This window comes from Canis aureus, chromosome 31 (genome assembly GCF_053574225.1).
Source record: "Canis aureus isolate CA01 chromosome 31, VMU_Caureus_v.1.0, whole genome shotgun sequence".
Classification (NCBI taxonomy): Eukaryota; Metazoa; Chordata; class Mammalia; order Carnivora; family Canidae; genus Canis; species Canis aureus.
The window spans coordinates 9,168,090-9,182,856 of record NC_135641.1 but is presented as its reverse complement, the minus strand read 5'-3'; the positions used below and the strand labels follow the sequence as shown (position 1 = coordinate 9,182,856).

The window sequence follows — 14,767 nt, the reverse complement described above, 5'->3', positions numbered from 1 at the left end:
CCCAGCGCTGTCCTCCCTTACCGCAGTGACACATTTGGGCCTTTGGCCCACATTCGCAAAATCGCTCCCGAGTCTGGTTCTTGGGATTTGTCCAACCGAGGAGGCCCCAGTGTGCCTTAACTGTGCCATCGAGCTCATCTATAAAACAAAAAACAGGTCACTGGCTGGAAGGCATCATGGCTCACACAGTAGCCACGCAGATCCAAGAGGAGGACCATAGAAATACAAAGTGACCTTGATTTGTCTTTATAGTCTTTATAGAATATTTCCAAATGAAATATTCTTATATAAAAGAACTAAAGAGAAGCAGTTCTGAAGGTTTGCATGGAAGGAAGCCCAGCCCCAAACGTCCAGTTTCTCTCTCTCTTTAGTGATGGAGCTACTGTGGGTACTCTAGGCCTCATTGGGGTTTCCTGTAAGATATCCAGAGGAAATGTCAGTGTCCTACGGCCTTTTTGTAGAAGCGTTCTCCCCTGGCTTGTGCTGGGGACCTCAGCCTGGTGCAGGGCAGCTGCTTGGCTCCTCGAGCCATGGTGAAAAGCTTAACACTTCTCTCCTGTGCCTGGCACTAGCTCCTTCCTGACGTTCCCATTGATTCTTCTGCCTACGTGGCACAACCGCCTAGGAGCATTCCCTGGGAGGAGGAGGCGGCCAAGATCTGGACGCTGTGCTCCTGGGGGGGGAGGAAGGGGAGGGAGGACACTGCCTTACACTTGACCTTGCAGGGTGGGCAGACCTGTAGGGCCCCTCGCCATCAGGAAAAAGGGGGACAGAAATTAGGACCCAAATGTGTTTAGCTAATTCTTGTCATTGCCCCTCCATAGGACAGGTAAAGGCATGTGTGCTTAAAAAGAACAAAAAAAAAAAAAAAAAAATTCATGGCACATAGAGACTTAAGCGTTGGGAAGAAAATAGCTTTCTACACCATAACCCAGGAGCGATCATAACATAATGTTTAATATGTAACTTTATGTGTATGGGGGAGTGTCAATTTTACTGCAATTTACAGGCTATAAGGAAGCATGGTTAAAATATATATATTTCATGATGATGAATTACAAACTAATAATGAGAATGAGATGAGGGGAGGAGAAACCAAATAATAATTGAGAGTGCATCCTTAGTTTAAAGAGAAATAAACCCAAACTGAGGGCATAATTTCACCTTGTGATCTGGGGAAAGCTCCTTTACTTTCCTGAGCTACTGTTTTCCTCTGGAGCTTGAACCAACCTGCTGGCAAGTGTGTCCTCTCTTAGCATGAAGGAGGTAGGAGGCAAGGCGGACCCTCGCCATGGCCCAGCACAGAAGTAGGCTCTTTACAAATAAAATTAGTTTAAAGAATCCACAGATGTTGGGACGCCTGGGTGGCAGTGGTTGGGCGCCTGCCTTCTTGGGCGCCTGCCTTCGTCGTGATCGGGTCTGCATAGGGCTCCCTGTGGGGAGCCTGCTTCTCCCTCTGCCTGTGCCTCTGCCTCTCTCTCTCTCTCTCTTTCTCTGTCTCTCATGAATAAATAAATCTTTAAAAAAAAATCCACAGATGTTTCCTTTTTCAAAATGAAATTTCTGGGTTTTTTTTTTTTTCCTTGAGAAACTATTCCTCACTGAAGGACTTCCTCCTACTTTGGGCTGCTTCTCATCCCTGTAAAACTAGAAGTGATACTACATCTGAAACTAAGTATGTACTGCATGTTGGTTCATTGAATTTAAATGAGAAAAAAAAAAACTAGAGGTGATAATTTCAAACCCAAACTGTTTGGTTCTCTTCTTTTCGAGATAAAACTACAGCTCTCCCTGAACAGTTTCTGATGAGCTGTGCACATAATGTAAACAAAATGAGAAACCCAGCCAAACACATGGTGAAAATGATGAACCCTGGGGCGCTGATCACGTGACTTGAAAAACGCCATCCATTTCCTGATTCACCTTAATGTATGTGTGGAGGTAGGAGGGATCTCTTATGTCACTGAGATAAGTAACCAGTTTTGTGTCCTCTGTACCTCCCTCCCTTCTGATTGAATTCCAGCCACGCCGCTCTTGACACCTCCATCTCAGCGTAGCAGAGCCCAGAAGGGGCTGAAAGAGCCCAGAACACGACCTGGAAGAGTGAAGAGGCCGCTGTAGGTCAGGCGCGCCCTTAGAGGGAAACCTGGATATTTGTGATCTTTAATGACGGGACAAGAGTGTATTAACATCATGAAAACCCTCAGTCCAGAAATCTTAGCCTCCAGGCATTTACATCTTAACCGGATTTTCCTACAGATGAGCCAGGGGACACATCACAATCATGAGCCACAAGTATTCTTTTACTTGGCTTTTCCTTCTTTTAGATCCATGGCATTTGACAATTAATACAAGTGCTAGATCAGGACGCCTGAGGGGCTCAGCGGTTGAGCACCTGCCTTCAGCTCAGAGTATGATCCTGGGGTTCTGGGACTGAGTCCCACATCAGGCTCCCCACAGGGATTCTGCTTCTCCCTCTGTCTATGTCTCTGCCTCTCTCTCTATGTCTTTTATGAATAAATAAATAAAATATTTTTTAAAATACAAAATAAAAATAAATAAAACTGCTAGATCATCTGAACAACCCCATCAGTTTTGTTTTTAAGCAGCCAAATGTTGGTAAAAAGATGTGCCATTTTATGCCTCACTACCATCGCCTAGGCTGCTGCTTTTTGTTCATGTGTTCTAAGTATTGGAAGACCCTTGAATAGGGCTACAGAGGATGCTAACCTAAGTTTTGACAAAGAATCACTAAGTAGGGAGAGTATCAGGGAGCCTTCAGCCCTGACTCAAGTCCCTTGAGCTTTACCAGAAGCTCTTTCAGGTTTTACCCAAGAAAGGCTCACGCCGCCCCCTTTACTATAGCTGCTCACTCCCCTGGCAGGGGTAAGCAGGCCAGTGGGGGATCTCTAGGCGGCCCAGCGGTTTAGCGCCACCTTCTACCCAGGGTGTGATCCTGGAGTCCCGGATCGACTCCCACATCAGGCTCCCTGTATGGAGCCTGCTTCTCCCTCTGCCTGTGTCTCTGCCTCTCCCTCTCTCTCTCTCTCTCTCTCATGAATAAGTAAATAAAATCTTTAAAAATAAATAAATAAAACAGCAGCCTGGGAGCACCTGGGTTGCTCAGTTAAGCATCTGCCTTTGGTTCAGATCATGATCCCGGGATCCTGGGATCTAGCCCTGCATTGGGCTCCCTGCTCAAGCAAGAGTCTGCTTGTCCCCCTCCCTCCTCCTCCTCCTCCTCCTGCTTCTTGTCTCTTGCTCGTTTTCTCTCTCAAATAAAGCCTTAAAAAAAAAAAAAAAAAAGATACACCTCATGGCCACATTCAGGGGAGCAGCCTTTTTAAAGCCTACCCATTAGGAGCCACAGCCAAAACAAGGATACAACAGCCAGAGCATGCATTCAACTAGAAGTGCTCATCTATTTTTTACTTAGAAAAGTTTACTAACCCATCTCCCTTCCAGTAAGGGCCTATTAACAAAAGACATTGCATTTTACTTTAGCTGTGTATCCAGAAGACCCAAGTATTCTAGAAATCTGGAAGTATTTTTGCCTTTTCTTATAGTTAAATTTCTAGCAACCCAATTTCTACCCAAAAACAAAGAAAAAAAAAAGAAAGTAAAAAAAAAAAAAAAACTCTGCTCAAAACACCTCAGTCATCTTTTTTATTAGTATGGAGAGAGGAAAAATGCTAGGTTTAAAAGACTTTTGGAATACCTAGAGGAAATGCAGATGGTTTGTGGCATGGAAATAAACATCCGTATGGTTTTCTAAGTGTCATTTTCTGACATTGGGCCTCGAGTATATCTTGAGTGTCTATAAGCAAACAATGGCTATACTTTAATCAGTGTCCTCTGTATTCCTCTGTCTTTGGAAATAGAGCTTTGGGGGAAAATAAGTCACTTTGGAAACATATTTTCAAAAACAATGTTAGTCCAGCATAGATTTAGAAATAAAACACAAATTAGTCACCTTTATTTATTCCATCATTTCCCTGGGAGATTAACTCCTAATGATCTTGACTTCAATGAAAAGAATATCTACTAAGTTAATTTAAACCAATAGGCAAAGTGTCTCCTGAAGTACATCAGTGGGAAGACGAGCTGTCAAAGGTCCTGTCTCCCATCCACCAAAACTCATTTCAGACTCTTCCTTTCATTCCAGTGCTGCCGCCTTAATTCAGAATGTCAGCTTCTCTCACTCCAAATCCCAGCAGCTCGTACTGACTGGTCTCCCTGCCACTCCCAGTCCGAAGCAAACACTGCAGTGATCATCCCCAAATAGTCATCCCCATCGTCCTTCATAACACTGACCTCCTGATTTTATTTGAATTGCACTCTGCCTAGCTTAAAAAAAAAAAAAAATTCTTGAAGCTAGGTGAGACCACAGAACCTAGCTGTGACAAATAAGATGAAAGTTGGTGCAGTTCCAAGAAAGGCTGCACAGAAGGGCCCAATAACTAGCAGCATGGTCTTTCTTGCCCTTCCGTCTTCTGATTCCTGCCTGGAACTTGATTATGGTAGTTGAAGTTCCAGGTGTCATTGAAAAGGTGGCATTTGAGCTGGCATTTAAAGGATGATTATCAACAAACAAAATGGGAAGGGGTCCTTCAGGAGAAAAGAGTGAGGGGCAGCCCCCGTGGCGCAGCGGTTTAGCGCCACCTGCAGCCCAGGGCATGATCCTGGAGATCCTGGATCAAGTCCCACGTCAGGCTCTCTGTATGATGCCTGCTTCTCCCTCTGCCTGTGTCTCTGCCTCTCTCTCTGTCTCTATGAATAAATAAATAAAATCTTTAAAAGAAGAAAAAAAAAGGAGAAAAGAGTGACATCCAGGGAAGAGTGGAAATACCAACTTTAGAATTTAACTCAAACACACTTGTTAAAATGCCAGGGATAGTAATAGTAATTGCAGAAGAAGAGCAACAGGTACAATCTTATTAAACGTTAGATAAGAAAAAAGATGAAATAAAGACAATTTGATCTATCATGTAATAGAAAAGACAGAAATGGAAAGAAAAAATAGAGAAGAACTAGTAGAAATCAGTAACCATATAAAATTGCATTGTAGCAGAAAGCAGAGTAATACAATGGGGAATAAAAAACATCGGACAAATTATCAGTCAAAATAAAGCTAGTTTACAAACACTAATCAGAAAAACAGATTCTAAGGCGAAAATCTTTTTCAGTAAAAATATTCACCATTGAAAAAATTCAGTTCATTAAGATATATAAATGTGTATGCAACTAACAAAAGAGTTTCAAAATAAGAAAGGTAAAAATCTACAGAATGATTAGGAAAATGAACAAATCCACAATCATCAATGAAGCACATTCCTGTCACTAATTGATAAATCCCTGGGAGGGAAAGATAATATGAATTTAGACAGCCTAAGAGAGCAATTAGCAAGATTATTCTAATGGAAATATTAAATGTTCAAGCAAGACTTACAAAAATTAAGCAAGTCTGGGGTCACAAAGCAAGCCTCGGTGAATTTTGAATAAGCATCATACAATTAGGTTACAAATTAATAATTTAAAAATTAATTGAGAAAACTTTACATCTGCCTGTCATAAGCCACATTTCCAATAGCATGTGTGACAAAGAAGTTGTAATGGTAATCAGGAAAATTTATATGCTGTGTGAAAACTTAAGTAATGAACCTAAAGTAGTATTTACAGAGAAATTAAGCCTTGAGTACTTAGGAAAGTAGGACTTAAATTAGCAAGCTCAATGGCCAGCTCAAAAGTCAGGAGCAAAGTAAGGGTAATCACATAGTAAGTATCACATATTAATGAAATAAACTATGAAGTTACAATAGAATCAACAATACCAAAGCTATTTTAAAAAATAAAAGATTGATAAAGTAGACAAACATCTGACAGGCTATATAATTCACTCAGAAAATTTAGCCTAGGAAACTAAAGAAATGAAAATCTAGATACATTTGTGACCATTAAAGAAACTGAGTCAGTAAATACTTACCAAGTGATGGTTTGCCAGAAAGATTTTACCAAATATTCAAGGCACAATTAATCCCTATTTTATAAGTTATTCCAGTGAATATAAAAATTATAGGCCAAAGTCATCAAACTTCAAAGATGCTTTATCATTGGAAAATATACTAATACAAATCACCTCATCAGCAGAATTAAGAAAAACCATATGATTATTTCAATAGCTATTTAATATACTTTGATAAAATTCAATGTGCACTTATCATCTAAAAAAAAAAAAACATTTTAGGGCGCCTCGGTAGCTCAGGCCATTAAGCATAAGCTTCTGCCTTCTGCTCAGGTCATGATCCTGGGGTCCTGGGATGGAGCCCCCCCCCATAGAGCTCCCTGCTCAACAGGGAGTCTACTTCTCCCTCTCCCTCTGCTGCTCCCCCTGCTTGTGCTCTCTCGCTCTCTCTCTGTCAAATAAAGTAGCAAAATCTTTTAAAAATTAAAAACAAACTTCTTGGCTATTATACTAGTAATAGAAGGGAGTTTACCCAATTTGATAGACTATCTTCCAAAAACAAAATCCACTAAAAATTTGACATTTAATCATAAAAAGTTGGAGACATTCAGTTGAAAGAGATCAAGACAAGCAAGCATACATCCACCCTTCCATTCAAAACCGAAACAATGGTCGAAAGGAAGAAACAAACTGAGCCCCAAGCGATGGAATTGTCTCCAGCAAAGCCACTTAAAAGTATTCCAGATAGGGGGGTCTGGGTGGCACAGTGGGTTAAGCGCCTGACTCTTGGTTTCAGCTCAGATCCTGATCTCAGAGTCTCAGAGTCCTAGAATGGAGCCCTGCATCCATCTGGTTCCATGCTCACTAGGGAGTCTTCTTAAGATTGTCTGCCTCTCCCTCTCTCTCTGCCCTTCCCCCACTTGGAAACACATGCTCTCGCTCGCTCTCTCTCTCTCTCTCAAATAAATAAAACCCTTTAAAAAAATCTACAGAGGGATGCCTGCGTGGCTCAGTGGTTGAGCATCTGCCCTCGACTCAGGGCATGATCCCAGAGTCCTGGGATTGAGTCCCACATTGGGCTCCCTGCATGGAGCCTGCTTCTCCTCTGCCTGTGTCTCTGCCTCTCATGTGTGTTTCTCATGAAAAAATAAAATATTTTAATTTAAAAAATCTACAGATAAATAATTAGAACAGAAAGTTTGCAAGTTTCCTATGTAGAATCTCAGTATATAAATCAGTTCTGTTCCCATAAATCTGCAGCAAATACGTTTAGAAAAAATAACATTAACAACAACAACAAAAATTGATAGATTACCTAAGGAATTTTGGCAAAAGGTATGTTGGTTCTCTGTGGAAAACGTATAAAACTAAAGTTAAAGATTCCAATGAATTTTTTTAAGACTTTATTTATTCATGAGAGACAGACAGAGAGAGAGAGAGAGGCAGACATACAGGCAGAGGGAGAAGCAGGCTCCCCACAAGGAGCCCAATATGACTCAATCCCAAGACCCCAGGATCATGACCTGAGCTGAAGGCAGACACTCAACCACTGGCCACCCAGGCGCCCCATGAATTTCAAAATAAATTGATGATATCCCACATTTATGTGCAGAGTGATTCAGTAGGTAACATCCTGAATATGAACTATTCAGAAATATCCACATTTCCCAAATTCATCCTTTCTCACAATGGAGATCCAATCAAAATCTCAAGTGGCTAGATGGAATTTAAGTAGATCCTAAAAGTTATAAGCAAAGCAAGAGCAAATGTGTAAGAGTGATTAAAGAATTTCTGCAGAAAATGAACAGGGTAGGTTGGAGTCCTCATTGTTCTTAAAGCCATAGAGATTAAGGCATTGAGATATTGGCACAGAGTGAACAATGTAACAGAGGGCCCACAAACAGGCCCACATGTATGCCATCTTTGATGGGTGACAAAGGGGGCCACTGAGGAGAGGCACAACTCAGCAAATGAATCTAAGCCAATTGAGAACCCTGATTGAAAAACACTGAATTAGATACCTCCCTCAAGCCATTTATAGAAATAACTCCAAAGTAGATTAAAGCCAAAGTGAGAAACAAAACATTAAAACATTTAAGAAAACCTATAAGAAGCTATATATATGACCTCTGGGTAGGGAAGCAGTTTTCAAAATAAGATACAAAGGCCAGCCATAAAGAAAAGGGGAAAAAATCAATAGAGCAAACAACATTAAAGTTTAGAACTTCCATATGATGAAATACTACTTAAAAAGCAAGCCATATCTAGGAAAATTTCATGCATACGAATGACAAAAGATGGTAGACAGAATATGATTTCAAACTCCTACTAATCCACTGGAGAAGGAGGAAACAAGAGAACAATGTACAAATGAAACAGGAAGCTCAGTGGCCAACAAGCAGAAGAGTAGAATACAACCTCCCTGATGTTGCTGGAAGTGTGTTTCGAACAACGTGGCACCATGTCATATCAATCAGATTGGCAGTAGTGAAAAAGTCTGGCAATACCAACTGTTAGCACATATTGGCGAGAGAAACTGTAGAGGTGTAAATTGGTACCGTCACTTGGGAAGGAACTTTGGCCACTCTTGCAAAGTTGCAAGCGTGCATTCCATACAGCCCAGTTGGCAAAGTGGCGCAGGACATAGCATGGTAATATACTGTCAGTTTACGTAAAGTATGAAAACAACAACAACGAACATCATATCTGTATAATGCACGGATGCCTACACAGCAGTTCAATAGCACAGAACTGATAAATGCTACATTCAGATTGTTTATCTCCGGGTGGGTGGGAGGGAGATCATGGAAAGATACGGGCCGCCAACTCTAACGGTGCTTCTGTTTTCCATGAGAAAAGTAATAAGATATGAAGCAAATATTAAGAAATGTTAAGATTGGATAGAGCCGGTTGGGTGGGTGTTCATTAGATGATTATCCTTTTCTGTACGCTCACAAGATTTCATAATTCAGTAAAGAAGGTTAATGGGAAGTAAGGAGTACAGACGGTGGGCGAAAGCTCATTAGAGCAGTTTTGTCCTGAAGAAGAACAAAGAACCTGCTAGCAGCTGGAGGGACATGAGCACAGAGGGCTATTTTTTAAAGTGGGTCATTTGAGGCATATTTAGACACTGACTGAAATAACTTTGTGGACAGAGAAACTGACCACACACTAGAGAAACAAGCTAATTGTAGGAACAAAGGCCTTAGAAAGACAAGAGGCAGTAGAATCTGGGTTTGGAGAGAGCAGGGGCTGTCACAGGACTGTCATAGGATTGAGCCCGGTGGGAATGGAAGTTGTGTTGGTGTAGATGAGGGCCTGGCCTCTCTGAGAACTTTTGTTTCCGAATAACGTACAGGATTGGGTTCAGATGAGGAGTTGGGAGAGGCATTAATGTTAGAGAAGAAAAGGGGAAGCTATGAGGTCAACATCCTGGAAATCAAGAAAACAAACTTACTGGAATCTCCATGCTGCACTCAATGACCAGCCAAGGCTTGTTCTCACCTTCCTAAAAAGAACTCCATCCACTTGACAGTGGGATCATCTCCAGCAAAGTTTAGCAGCTCATCCCTAGTACAGAGAGGGCGATTGGGTCCCACCAGGAGATGGTTGCCAGTCAACAGGAGAAGAGAGAAGCAGGAAAGCTGAGGTTGTTAGCCAGGAAGTGACTTTCAGGGTGGTCATACAATGTAAGTTATCTAAAAGGACATGGGGACAAAGGTAAAGATGGTGTCAATGGAGAACAAGATGAGGTCAAGGAACCATTGCCCTGGGAGCCTGGAAAAGATGAACCAGAAAAAGTCATGAGGCAGGGTAGATTCAGGAGGTACAGAGGCCCAAGATGTGCCCATGACAATGGGACCTGAGCTGGAGAAGTCAATGGTTGTGGCAGGAAGGAAGGACAGATGGGTCATGGGAGACCAGCCTCTTTCATGTGTGATGCATGTAGATGGAGAAGCCCCCAAGAGGAATCTTTAGTGAATGAGGCAGTGTGACACAGGAAATTCAGGAGACAGCAGCCATGAACAAAAGGGCACTGCTTTGTCCATTTTACAGTTTGAAAATGTGGTCCAAAAAGAATATGCTTCTATGAAGCAACTCCCAAACTAACAAGCAGAGGGACCCAGAAGGGTTGGACTCCAAACTCCATATCCTTTCTCCTGTAACCAATCTTCTTATACAAGTTTCAACACAGTAAACTTGAACAACTAAACAATGGAATTTGATGCTAACCTTCCAGTACCTTCTCTAGACGGCTCTGGTCATCACAACCCTTAACCAATGTGACTAATCAGGAATATTTGGGAATATTTTCAACATACACAAGCCCAGGCTGCCCCGACACCTAGTGATCGGCCTCCAGGGGATGTTTGCAGACATGTGGTTTTGTGAAAGCTCCCAAGATGAGTCTGACACCCAGGTACTTAACAACCATTCACCTCGGGTTATTGTCAGTACAAAAAGCTCACCTGTCTTCACAGCGTGAGTGGTCCCGACAATCCTGAGAAAGAAATGATCCAAGAGAACAAAGACTTAAGTGCCCAGTTGTGTTTCTCTATTTCTGTGGTTCTTGCTCTGAGTACCCTACACCACAACTCATTCCGGACTAAGCTGTATTAACAGATATGTTTTCCTGTTCAGAATCTCATGTGATCACAGAACATTCTTGGTAGTTGCTTATCTTGCTTAAAGATTCGCTGAAATATCAACCTTCATCAACAGATTTCTATAAAATTTTTTGCTTATCTGTAATACCTTCTGTAAAATGTTGTCAAGTTTATTACTTTAGAGACTGCCAATCTTAAGGGGATTTCTCATCCATCTGTCTATCTGTCTCTGTCTCTGTCTCTCTCACACACACACATACACACGCACACGCACGAACACACACATGCAACTTTTCTTTTCTGCTAAGATCGGATTTTCCAGGTTTGTGCATGAATGGAAGGGATAGGAACTGAGAACATTCCCCCACTGCGTTGCTCAAAAACCATTTTGACCAGTTTACTTCCCTTCTACCTAACTTCCCAGCTCAACCAGCACAGACATGATTATTTAATTACGCCAGTATGAGAGCTACAATATTTATTTCACCTTTCCCTACCCGCAGGAGATGATGTCACTCCTGCTCATCCCAGGAAAACATGTCAGGCTCCTGGGGCAGGTGAGGAACTGGCATGTAGATACCTCGTTCCTAAAAAAATTGTGCCACACCTTCCAACTTCCACCAAATTAAATAATGGTATGCTGAGCAGGCTGGATTGTCTTCTATTTCATTCCCTCGAGCCTTGTACAGTGCATGTTCCATGAATCATCCAAATGTGGGAACTGCATCGGTAAAGGCACAAACATCTGAGGCTCAGGCGCTCCCAGTGAAGTGTCTTGCAATGTGTCATTCATGTAATGGTAGAAGGGGTGGATGGGATTCAGATGGCACCACTCGGGGCATCGGAGGCTGGATCCTCCCCATCTCCACTCCTGGATCAGGATTTGAGAAGTTTGCTTATAAAGCGCTAGTAGTAAATATTTAGGCTCTGTGTAAATACACAGTCTCCACTGCAATTCCAATACATAAACTAATTGTGTTTCACTAACACTGGATTTACAAAAGCAGGAGGAGAGCCACATTGCCCCCTACCTCCTGGGTGGTTGTTGGGACCTGCTCTCGACCATGCGTGCTCAAACTTGAGAGTGTCTCAAAATCATTGGGAGGACTTATTAAAATCAACCAGGTGCCCAAGAACTCCTGAGTTTCAGATTCAGTAGGTCTTGAGTGAGGCCCACGACTTGATAGTTTCAGTCTGTCTCCAGGTGATGATAGTCAGGCTTAGGGGCTCAGGGGAATGTGAACAAATACACCAGCCTGCCCATTACCTTCTGAAAGCAAATCAGAATTAATATAAAATATCGCCATTCTTATGCCTGAGTTCCCATCATTTTCTTTTCCTTGCAGTCTTTATTCAGCAATTTTGTTTTCTAGAACCTGAGCTCTTCAGACAGGGACAGGACTTTATCTTGGTATTCACAGTGCCTGGCATGGTGGCTTCTGTTACCAGGTGCTCAAAATGTTTGCTTGTAGAATGAAAATAAAATGAATGACTGTACTGCTGTGTTAGGTTATTTCCAACAATTTTAAAATGTGATAAAAATACTAAGGATTTGGGTAAATTGCTCTGACTCAGAGAATGACAGTACCTGGTGTGGGAAAATAATTTGTATTGAACAAGGAGCTCATTTTTTCCAGTTCACACATTTAAGGAAAATCTACATTTTGAAGACAGTCCTGAGTTTTGTCCAAGTCACATGATATGGAGCCTGCCCTGAGTTACGATGCTCCATAAGAAGCAGCCCTTGCCTGTCAAGATATTGTTCCTCAGGGACTAGGGATAGAAGGAGGTGCAGGCTCCAGGTCTCAGAAAAGGCAGTACCAACCTAGGCAATAAATGATCTTATAGTTAAAGGATTGGGATCAGGCTGACTGAACATGTTGAGAAATAGCTCGAACAGAGGATGGCTGCCCGGGTCGATTCCCCCCTCGGGGTAAATAGCCAGGTGTCCGGCGAGGACCAAGCTACTTACAAATCTCAGGGCTCTGGCGGGACCATAAAGGCATCAGAGCTCTGCGGTTGCCTTTATTTAGAAAAATGGGTGGGAAATTAAAATGTCCTCCAAACGATTTGAATTTCAAAAAAGGGAACCTCATTGAGTTTCAAAGCATGACCTTTCTTCTCCCCCCCCCCCCCGCCCCACTCACCCCAATTCTGAGAAAGCCCGAGCACAGCCGCAGCGTGAAAAGACCGCTTGCTGTCCGAGGTACACACGCATCGCGGCTTTCCTGCGTCCAGATGTTAATTCGAACTGACAAAGCACTCTCGGCACTTTAATTTTATTTCATAACGAAAAGGCAAACTTAACTTCTAAGCATTTTTATTCCAAGTGTAATGGCTCCCACTCTGAGGTCGGCAAGCAGATGGAGTTGAAGACGAGAATGTATAATTGCAGATTATGAAACTGCAAAATTAATATTACTTTGTTCATGTCAAGAGAAGATGGGAGAGCCAGAAGGGATTTTCAAGATCATTGACCTCCAGCCTCATCACCCGTGAGGACCGTGAGGCTGGAGTGACGGCTGTCCTTCCCGCCACAGAGGACCTCCGCCACTGCTTCCCCCCACGTGCGTGGCCGCACCCCGACGCCAAAGCACAAGCGAGCTTGGCCACCGTAGCTGCCGGGCCACCAGGCTAATTTCGTCCACCAGTTTGGGAAATTTGACAATTTACTTTGACCTGCTAACCCAGGATCAAACAAAATCCCTAATAGAATTAATCAAGAATGACTCAACCTCGCCATGTGGAGTACAAATGAGGATTGGATTGGGCCGTATAGGACACACCCCCAAATACAGGGGGGCTGAAACCCCAGAGGTGCCCGGGGCAAGGAGAGCTGGAAGGCCACCTGACATGACTTCACACACACCTGCTGCCTCCTGTGTCCTGCTCCCCGTAGCTCTGCCATCCAGAGGGCTTCCCGGTCTTCACGCTCCTACACGGCTAACCGCACCCCAGAAAGTGTAGCCAGGAGGGAAGAGAGGGGAGACGGAGGAGGAAGCACACGTTCTCTCCCATGTGGCCATGCCATCTACACCATGGGCAGGGGGTGAGTCCACAGTATCCAACCATAGGCAGGGGGGAGTCCACGGTATCCACACCATGGGCAGGGCGTGAGTCCACGGTATCTACACCATGGGCAGGGGCGTGAGTCCACAGTATCCACACCATAGACAGGGGGTAGTCCACGGTCTCCACACCATGGGCAGGGGGGGAGTCCACGGTATCCACATCATGGGCAGGGGCCTGAGTCCACGGTATCTGCACCATAGGCATGGTTCTCCCCTGGGCTATGCTCCACAGGCTTGGTCCCCTCAACTCGCTAGAAACTAAAAGGTTAAGGTCTCTGCCCACCCAACCCATCCAGTGTTTCCTGGTGGAGCAGGAGCAGAAGACATCAATGAGAAAACATCTCCTAGTGGGAGACAAAGGGCAGTCCCAAGTTCTGACCAGTGTCTACATCCTCCGGAAGAGCCTCTGCACAGGCACAGCGTGGCCTCTGGGTCATTGCGAAGGCCTCTGGGCGCCCGCGAAGGACTGTGGCCTCCACTGTCTTCCTCGCCTGGCTCGGCCTGCTCAGCGGGCCTGCCGGTCCCTCAGCCTGTGCGGCATATGCACACCTCAGCGGGCGGGGGTGGGGGCCGCCAAGCACATCCGTATGCAGGCTCCCTGGTGGCTTCTTTGGCAACGCAACATCCTCAAAAACTCAGCAGTGACGGCCATTGCAGCCTTAAAATTCAGCATTTTATATTTCTTCACCTCTGTGCTCTGCCAAATTTCAAGTTAATGGTGACTGTGTGGAGAGTGTCTGGAACAATAGTCTTGATGGGAAGGAAGTTTCCTTCTTCGATGTCCCATTCTCTGACAGGACAAATCTCGTAGGAGGAACGTGAGAACAATTGTTGCTTCTGTCATCCTGCCTCCTGCCCCTCTGTGTCACCGCACTGCCTCTTGTTACCCTTTCAGTTTGGGGTCCAGTTTAGATCTATCACCCTTACTGAGTCCCAAGAGGACACTTACTCAACTCACTTGACTCTGTGGAAGCGAGTTTGTTCCTTGAGAGAGCACAGGACTTAGCAGAGCTGTGTTCCTCCCATTTTTGCTTAACATCTGGCTGCCTTCAGTTTTAATTCCCTCTTGTGTGGCGAGTAGCAGCCAGGATGCACCAACGTTCTGAATTTTCTGACCATGTCCCTAA

The 14,767-nt window shown here is 43.7% G+C and overlaps 1 protein-coding gene and 1 non-coding gene across 7 annotated transcripts in view; both read left to right on the top strand.

Annotated features, from left to right (window-relative positions):
* LOC144302335 (uncharacterized) overlaps positions 1–14,767 on the top strand; it is a 47,588-nt gene that overhangs the window by 1,003 nt on the left and 31,818 nt on the right. For 4 of the 6 annotated variants that reach the window (XM_077879595.1, XM_077879598.1, XM_077879597.1 and 1 more), the window contains exon 2: positions 2,024–2,121. The exons of the other annotated variants lie outside the window; for them this stretch is intronic. The gene's annotated coding sequence lies outside the window, so the exon portion shown is untranslated. The remainder of the gene's footprint in view (positions 1–2,023; positions 2,122–14,767) is intronic. 6 annotated transcript variants of the gene reach the window in all.
* LOC144302800 (small nucleolar RNA SNORD123) lies at positions 1,856–1,924 on the top strand. The gene has a single exon (XR_013369856.1). It is a non-coding gene; the product is annotated as a small nucleolar RNA SNORD123 (small nucleolar RNA).